This window comes from Octodon degus, unplaced genomic scaffold, assembly GCF_000260255.1.
Source record: "Octodon degus isolate 3935 unplaced genomic scaffold, OctDeg1.0 scaffold00004, whole genome shotgun sequence".
NCBI classification, from domain to species: Eukaryota; Metazoa; Chordata; class Mammalia; order Rodentia; family Octodontidae; genus Octodon; species Octodon degus.
Window position 1 is genome coordinate 22004628 of NW_004524580.1, and position 6554 is coordinate 22011181.

At 47.1% G+C, this 6554-nt stretch overlaps 1 pseudogene; it reads left to right on the forward strand.

Annotated features, from left to right (window-relative positions):
• The first annotated feature begins 655 nt into the window (after positions 1–655).
• On the forward strand, positions 656–2721 carry LOC101579737 (annotated as a pseudogene).
• Positions 2722–6554: the final 3833 nt, after the last annotated feature.

The following is a 6554-nucleotide window of genomic DNA, read 5'->3' on the forward strand; positions in this document are numbered from 1 at the left end:
TAAAAGCTTAACGACTGGCTCTAATTCATGTTTACGAATTGCCATGGTATAAAAGCTTGCATTATGGCTGATTTTAAGTTACCAACAGTTTAACAACTGACTCACAAAGTTCCTGAACATTTAACAATTGGATCTCACCAGCTCTAGTCCTCCACTGGACATGTCCCTAAAATCAAACATTTACTACTAAACATAGGATTATTTCCTTACTCATCCTAGTTATTCACTCAGATATATTTACCTAGTTTCATGATTACTGTATCCAGGAAGAAATCAATTCTTACTTGTTAGCCTCAACCTTTCCTTTTGGTTTATTTTATATGTATTTATTACAGGGTCTATAGGGTCTCACCACACAGATCGGACTCGTAGTGATCCTCCTATTTTCAGCCTCCCAAGTGCTGGGATTATAGGCATGAGTCACCATGCCCAGTCTCAATCACTGTCTCAGCACGCCCCGAGGCTGGGGCTGGCAGGGCATGGCGGGGATCAAACCCCAGTCTCTGTACCTGCCTAAGCAGGCGCTTTAGTCTGCTGAGCTATCTGGCTGGCCCCCTTTTTGGTTTATTTTGAAGATTTGATGATTGCTTCTGCCTTTTAAGGGAACTGTGCATCTGAAGTTATTAGCAGGGGCAGAAAAGTTGGTTTGTGCTGCATGACACCTGCCATATTTCCGGTGGCCGAGTACCCATCAGGTGGGGTCCTACAGAGGACTGTGAATCTTCTCTCCCAGGAGGTCATGCATGGTTTATTGACACGATTTCCTCATTCCAGGATTGCATGCCTGGGAGCTGCAAGGTCTCTGGAGGCCTCATCCTGGAGCTGGTACAGTGTCACCTGCATGAGTCCATCTCAGATTCAAGGAGAGCGGCAGGGACAGACTGTGCCTTGCAGGGACAGGCAGCAGACCCCATGGCCACTCCATTCACAATAGGCCTCCCCAAAGCCTAATTGATTTGTTCATGTGTTTAGATCATCGCGTAGCTGAGGACAGAGCTGGACGTGGTTGCCAACTGGAACCGACTGGAGTTTTGGTTCCCAACGTTTGAAGGAAATTCGCAACTTTTACTTGTGAGCCACCTTTTCCTGAGCGACCTCTCACTGATGAACTCAATAACTGAAAACATCCATACAGATTTCAACCATTTTAAGTCTCCCACACAGAAGAGCTAGTTAGCGATGGGTTGGGAGAAGGCGGAGAGTTGAAAAGGAAGGTGGTGTGTCTGCTTAACAATTAGAGGCCAAAACAAGACAGTTAATAGGCAATTAAGGGCCGGCCTCCTCCCCGGGCGACGGCCACGGCCTCAGCCCCGGCTCTTCCAGACCCAAGACCTGGGGATCGGGCGTGGCACCTCTGGGAGCCCCGGGCACCCGAGCGCCCAGACCTTCGCCGAGGGGCGTGGACGACTCGGTCGCTCAGGATCGCCACGACGGGAGCATCAATGGTACCCCGCGCATCCCGCACCTGTCCTCGGCCGGACAGCACCTCTACAGCCCCGCACCGCTGCTCTCGCACGCCGGGATTGGCGAGTACCAACCACCCTACTTCCCGCCGCCTTACCAGCAGCTGGCGTACTCTCAGTCGGCGGACCCCTACTCGCACCTGGGAGAAGCCTACGCCGCCGCTATCAACCCGCTGCACCAGCCGGCGCCCACCGGCAGCCAGCAACAGAGCTGGCCCGGCCGCCAGGGCCAGGAAGGTGCCGGCCCGCCCTCGCACCACGGCCGCCCGGCCGGCCTGCTTCCGCACCTGTCTGGGCTGGACGGGGGCTCGGTGAGCTCCCGCAGAGACGCCTACCGCCGCTCCGACTTACTGCTGCCCCACGCGCATTCCCTGGACCCTTCGGACCTGGCGGACAACCTGGGCTGCACGACATGGCTCACCAGATGGACGAAGTGCAGAATGTCGACGACCAGCACCTGCTTCTGCATGACCAGACAGTGATTCGCAAAGGTCCCATCTCGATGACTAAAAACCCTCTGAGCCTTCCCTGTCAGAAGGACCTGGTGCGTGCCGTGATGAATCCAAGTGAGGTCTTCTGCTCTGTCCCCGGAAGACTGTCCCTCCTCAGCTCCACATCTAAATATAAAGTGACCATGGCTGAAGTCCAGAGGCGACTGTCACTGCCTGAATGCTTGAACGCCTCCCTGCTGGGTGGTGTTCTCAGAAGAGCTAAATCCAAAAACGGAGGTCGGTCCTTGCGGGAGAAGCTGGGCAAGATAGGGTTGAATCTTCCTGCTGGCAGGCGCAAGGCTGCTCATGTGACCCTCCTGACGTCCCTCGTGGAAGGCGAAGCGGTTCACCTGGCCCGAGACTTTGCATATGTCTGCGAAGCTGAGTTTCCTACTAAGCCAGTGGCCGAGTACTTAACCAGACTTCATCTTGGAGGACGTAACGAGATGGCGAACAGGAAGAACATGCTCCTGGCTGCACAGCAAGTGTGCAAGGAGTTCACGGACCTCCTCAGTCAAGATCAGACCCCCAATGGGAACAACAGACCCCCCCTGGTGCTGGAGGCGAACATCCAGAACTGCTTGTCGCATTTCAGCCTGATCACCCACGGCTTCGGCAGCCAAGCCATCTGCGCGGCCATGTCTGCCTTGCAGAACTACATGAAAGAGGCCCTGAGCCTGATAGACAAGTCCTACATGAACCCCGGAGAGCAGAGTCCCGCGGATTCCAACAAGACTCTGGAGAAGATGGAGAAGCACCGCAAGTGACACAGGGCGGGCGCGGCGTGGGACTGGAGAGGACCACGAGATCCATCCCTCCCTACTCCCAGTGGTCTGCGGAGCGCTGGAGTCCGGGGAAGCGCTCACTACCTACCTGATCTGTGCCTGGCTCAACTTTGGCGATTCTGACTCTCCCCTCTTGGACTCGGTTTCTCAAGTGTTGAAGTGTCTGACTCCGGACATCCAATCCCAAGGTGACCAGTGCTGGGTTTTGTTATTGTTCCATGTTAAGCATTTATACTTTGGAACCCCATTCATCCATTCCCTCCAAGTGGTGCTACAAGTTGTAAGATCAATAAACTGCCTGGGCCTCAACAAGAAACCATACACCTCGCTGTTGTAATGTCAAATCAACAGGACATTCACAGATCCACAGCTTATTTTTTTCAGTGTTAAGACAGAATGGCTGTTTTTCGCATCCACTCAATATTTATCACAAAAAAATGAGTATCTACGTTCTCCAGGGATCATACCATCCTCCAGTGGAGGAGGGCGGAGGGTCTGTGTGCTTAGCAACTGGCTCAGAAGTGCTGTTTGACACACTTTGAACCCCAAGTTCACGTGGTATTTGACACTTTGAACCCCAAGCTCAAAGGGGGCTTTCTGATTTTAGAAAACTTATAGAAACAAAGCCTGCTGATTTCATTTTTTTTTTTTTTTTTAAACTTTGAAAGTTGACTCTTTAAATGGGAAACCCTTGGAAATGGATCTGTTCTTGTAAGGTACTAAAGCTTTATTTGCATATTTATTTCAAATCTTGATTTTTTTTAATTTTAATTTTTTATTTTTGAGTAAACTTGAAAAGGGTGGCCAGGGAGCCTGGCAGCTGCCTGTCATCCCAGTCCCTGCAGAGTTCTGTATTTTGAGAAACTGTGTTGTGTGTACAGAATTTATTTATGCATAATTTAATGGGGTCTGTAAATACTAGTGTACTTCCTATGGCTTTTTGAGAAATGGGATTTGATTTTATTATTAACTTTGAATGGTGATGGGGTAATCTGTGACACGTTTTTAGACTTTGTCATATGAACACAGGGTATTAAGACTTGAGCAGGTCCTGGGCTTGGTTCTTGAATTGGAGGATTCTTTTCCATCAGAGCTCTCAAAAAGCAGTAGCTTTGCGTCTCGCTCCTGCGGGCTTGTGCCTGAGCTGCGTGTGTGGGTAGTTTGTGTGGATGAGACAGAGACATGAAACTGAACTCTATTGAACTCTATTTCTGTAAATGTCCTTCAAATAATGGCCATGTATGGAACTTGTATAATAAAAATATTCTCAGTAGAAAAAAAATAGGCAATTAAGGAATTGTGTGCTACTAGTCAAATTCAGAAGAGAAGCAGTCACTGGAGGTCAGAATACTTGGGAAGGTTGCTTCACAGAGTATCACTTTTTAATCCATGTTACTGGGCTATAATTTATGTAGAATATAATGCATACCGTTTAATGATATATTTTGATGGGATTCAATAAATGCATGTTTCCATGTAACTGCCACTTCAGGTAACATGAACATTTTTATCACCCTGAAATGTTACCTCATACCTCTTTGCTGAAACTCCCGGCCCTAGACTATTGTCAATCTATGGTCACTATTGATTATATTTTTGTGGAATTTAACATAAATAATATTACAGGATATATACTCTCTCCTCTCTTTCTCTCTCGTCTTCTGAGAGGATCTCACTGTGTAGTTTACGCTGCCCTTGAACTCACTACATAGTCCAGGCTGGCTTCAAACTCATGTGTGTTCTTCTGAGGAACCCAGGAATTTAAAAGCATCTTTTACTAAAAGCTGTGACTCTTCATTTGGGCCTACAAATAGCCAACGGGTAAGGAAAAGCAGAACAAACTTTGAACTTCATGTCTGTATTGGTTGATACATCGTGTCAACTTGAGGAGTTTGTAAGTTTAATTAAATGACTCAGCAGAGAGCCAGGCTTCTTAGTCTGTAAACATCTGAGGGCATGGTGGACATTGTGTGAGTTCTACCCTCAGCCCCAGGGTAGCTTGTTTATAATGTAAGGAGAGGAAAGAGGATGGCTAGAAGCTACAGCTGCTGCCCTTCCCTTCTCTTTGCTCTTCATTGTTTTCTACTGTCATGAACTGCTGCCCTCTGCCACATGTCACTTTGCCTGGAAGCCAGCCACATACAGACTGAAACCTCCAGAAGAAGTGGAACTCTGAATCCTTCCTCAACCTCTTTATATGCCCTTTTTGTGTTTAGTCACTCTGGGGCAGGACCTCACTTCCCTAGGGTGGCCCCGCCCCACCCCATCCCTTACCCCATAGCTCAGGGTGTAGAACCCCTTAGGGGATTCAACCAAGTTGACCCAGTATATGGACCACTATAGTGCTGTAACCCTTGCTATCTAGAAACTTTGGGTCAAATCCCTTCTGAGCTCAGCACACAGGCATGTTGGTTATTTAGGTAGAGTCATGCTACAAGGTGGCAAACATGGGAGATTAGCCCTGAATTTCCATCACCTCATCCCCTTGTAAGACAAGGACAGCAAGCTACATAGCGTTGGAATCTCTGCTTCCTCCTCAGGAGGCTCAGGGTTGCATGTTCTGGCCCTCTCAGAATCAAATGGGCCTTCTGGAAGATTCATTTTTGCCTGAGCTAGTTTGACTTGGGAATCAGTTACATTTCACTGTAAGAGAGAAACCTCACTCCTACAGCAGCTTCAAATAAGTCTGGGTTTAATTTACATGGCCAAAAGCCAACTTCATTTACATTGTCCAAAGGTAATTTCATTTTGATAAGTGTTTCCAACATCCCATCCAAAATGGTCTGAAATAAAATGACTCAAATGACTTGCATTTTTCCTAATAAAAGCAGCAGTTGTTCAAGAGAGTTTTTCTATTTATATCTAATATTAGATTATCTATCCAGACAGCCCCCAGAGGATTTCTTTCAGATGGATAACCATAGTTTAAATGGCATTTCCTTTCCTCACTTCGCCCATCCCACTATTACTCTGAATTTATATTATCTTGTCACTTTATCAAATATTTTCTTCTCTCAGAAATGAATAGTTTGGAAGCGAATGTATAATTTTCTGCATGTACCCTTTTAGTTCCAAATAATTTCCCATATGACTTCTCAAGCTTACTCTATATGTAACTGAGAATTATTTTCATGAGTTTGACTGTTCTTGCACTTCTTACTTTCCCTGTCCTTAAGACTAAGAAGAAATCCTAATCTTTATGTTTATCCAAATAAGCATTTATATCAAGAACACCTATTCAAGATGATTAATGGTTTTGTTCTTTAAAAAGAGTTATGGTTTTGGTTCCATGCTTGCCATAGCAGTGTTAATCATTGCATTCCATACTTTTTATTTGTCTACTTCTTCTTAAAGACTCAACCAAAGACTTTCTCGAGAGGATTCATCTTTTTCCCACTTTTAATGTAGGGGGTCAGAGTGCCACTGGGATCTCTGATAGTGTATGAGATCCCAGTGGCACTCTGACCCCCTACATTAAAAGCAGTGGCCCAGGGGCTGGCAAGATAGCTCAGTGGACTAAAGCATCTGCTTAGGCAAGCTTAGGTAAGCACAGGGACCACGGTTCGATCCCCAGCACCACATGCTGTGCTAGCCCTGCCCTCAGGGTGGACTGTCACAAAGTCCGGGTGTAGTGGGACAAGCCTGTAATAACAGCGCCGGGGAGGCTGCAAACAGGAGGATCACTGAATCTGAGCTGCGTAGCGAAACCTGTAATAACAAATACATTAAAAATAAGTAAATAACAATGGCTCAGGCTCAAGAGAGGCTGTACGTGTGTTCCTGCCATGGACATCTACCTACATTGGTGCAATCAG